This window comes from Colletes latitarsis, chromosome 4, assembly GCF_051014445.1.
Source record: "Colletes latitarsis isolate SP2378_abdomen chromosome 4, iyColLati1, whole genome shotgun sequence".
In the NCBI taxonomy this organism is placed as follows: domain Eukaryota; kingdom Metazoa; phylum Arthropoda; class Insecta; order Hymenoptera; family Colletidae; genus Colletes; species Colletes latitarsis.
In genome coordinates, this window is record NC_135137.1 from 21,785,549 (window position 1) to 21,788,349 (window position 2,801).

Below are 2,801 nucleotides of genomic sequence, written 5' to 3' on the forward strand. Positions count from 1 at the left end.
AAGCATGCGAAGAAAGCAAAATCATGAGCCAGATGCGGGCATAACTCAGACCTAACCCAGTCCTAACCGGTGTTACCGACTAAAATATTGATTGAAACCAGTTTTAATTGAATGCTTCAGTGTGGTACCACATTACTACGTGTTTCAAACACGAAAAAACCCAGGATCTGGCCAACAAGCATGCGAAGATGGCAAAATCTTGTGCCAGATGCAGGTATAACCCAGACCTAACCCAGACCTATCCGGTGTTATCCTATAAAATGTGGATCGAAACCAGGTTTATTTGAATGCTTCAGTGTGGTGCCACAATTACCACGTGATTTAACACGAAAAAACCCAGGATATGGCCAACAAGTATGCGAAAAAGGCAAAATCATAAGCCAGATGCGGGCATAACCCAGACCTAACCCAGACCTAACCGGTGATATCCTCTAAAATACTGACCGAATCCAGGTTTTGTGGACTGTTTCTGTGTGGTACTACATTTCTACGTGATTAAAACCCGAAACAACCCGGGCTCTGGCCAACAAGCATGCGAAGAAAGCAAAATCATGAGCCAGATGCGGGCATAACTCAGACCTAACCCAGTCCTAACCGGTGTTACCGATTAAAATATTGATCGAAACCAGTTTTAATTGAATGCTTCAGTGTGGTACCACATTACTACGTGATTCAAACCCGAAACAACCCGGGCTCTGGCCAACATGCATGCGAAGAAAGCATAATCATGAGCCAGATGCGGGCATTACCCAGACCTAACCCAGACCTAACCGGTGTTACCGACTAAAATATTGATCGAAACCAGGTTTTAGTTGCCTGTTTCAGTATGTTAGCGCATTAGTACGTGATTCAAACCAGAAAAAACCTGGGATATGGCCAACAAGCATGCGAAGAAGGCATAATCATGAGCCAGATGCGGGCATAACCCAGACCTAAGCCAGTCCTATCCGGTGTTATCCTATAAAATGTGGATCGAAACCCGGTTTAATAGTCTGTTTCTGTGTGTTACCATATGGCTACGTGATTCAAACCTGAAGAAACCCGGGCTCTGGCCTACAAGCATGCGAAGAAGGCATAATCATGAGCCAGATGCGGGCATTACCTAGACCTAACCCAGACCTAACCGGTGTTACCGATTAAAATATTGATCGAAACTAGTTTTAATTGAATGCTTCAGTGTGGTACCACATTACTACGTGTTTCAAACACGAAAAAACCCAGGATCTGGCCAACAAGTATGCGAAAAAGGCAAAATCATGAGCCAGATGCGGGCATAACCCAGACCTAAGCCAGTCCTAACCGGTATTATCCTATAAAATATTGATCGAAACCAGGTTTTAGTTGCCTGTTTCAGTGTGTTAGCGCAGTACTACGTGATTCAAACACGAAAAAACACGGGCTCTGGCCAACAAGCATGCGAAGAAGGCATAATCATGAGCCAGATGCGGGCATTACCCAGACCTAACCCAGACCTAACCGGTGTTACCGACTAAAATATTGATCGAAACCAGTTTTAATTGAATGCTTCAGTGTGGTACCACATTAATACGTGATTCAAACCCGAAAATACCCAGGATCTGGCCAACAAGTATGCGAAAAAGGCAAATTCATAAGCCAGATGCGGGCATAACCCAGACCTAACCCAGACCTAACCGGTGATATCCTACAAAATATTGATCGAAACCAGGTTTAATAGTCTGTTTCAGTGTGTTACCACATTACTACGTCATTCAAACCCGAAAAAACCCAGGATCTGGCCAACAAGCATGCGTAGATGGCAAAATCATGAGCCAGATGCGGGTATAACCCAGACCTAACCCAGACCTATCCGGTGTTATCCTATGAAATGTTGATCGAAACCAGGTTCAATTGAATGCTTCAGTGTGGTGCCACAATTACCACATGACTCAAACATGAAAAAACCCAGGATCTGGCCAACAAGTATGCGAAAAAGGCAAAATCATAAGCCAGATGCGGGCGTAACCCAGACCTAACCCTGACCTAACTGGTGATATCCTCTAAAATACTGACCGAATCCAGGTTTTGTGGACTGTTTCTGTGTGGTACTACACTTCTACGTGATTAAAACCCGCAAAAACCCGGGTGTCTGGCCAACAAGTATGCGAAGAAGGCAAAATCATGAGCCAGATGCGGGCATAACCCAGACCTAACCCAAATCTAACCGATGTTATCCTATAAAATATTGATCGAAACAAGGTTTAATAGTCTGTTTCAGTGTGTTACCGCATTACTGCGTGATTCAAACCAGAAAAAACCCGGGCTCTGGCCAACAAGCATGCGAAGAAGGCAAAATCATGAGCCAGATGCGGGCATAACCGAGACCTAACCCAGACCTAACCGATGTTATCCTATAAAATATTGATCGAAACATGGTTTAATAGTCTGTTTCAGTGTGTTACCGCATTACTGCGTGATTCAAACCAGAAAAAACCCGGGCTCTGGCCAACAAGCATGCGAAGAAGGCAAAATCATGAGCCAGATGCGGGCATAACCCAGACCTAACCCAGACCTAACCGGTGTTACCGACTAAAATTATGATCGAAACCAGGTTTAATAGTCTGTTTCAGTGTGTTACCACATTACTACGTCATTCAAACCCGAAAAAACCCAGGATCTGGCCAACATGCATGCGAAGAAAGCATAATCATGAGCCAGATGCGGGCATTACCCAGACCTAACCCAGACCTAACCGGTGTTACCGACTAAAATATTGATCGAAACCAGGTTTTAGTTGCCTGTTTCAGTATGTTAGCGCATTAGTACGTGATTCAAACCAGAAA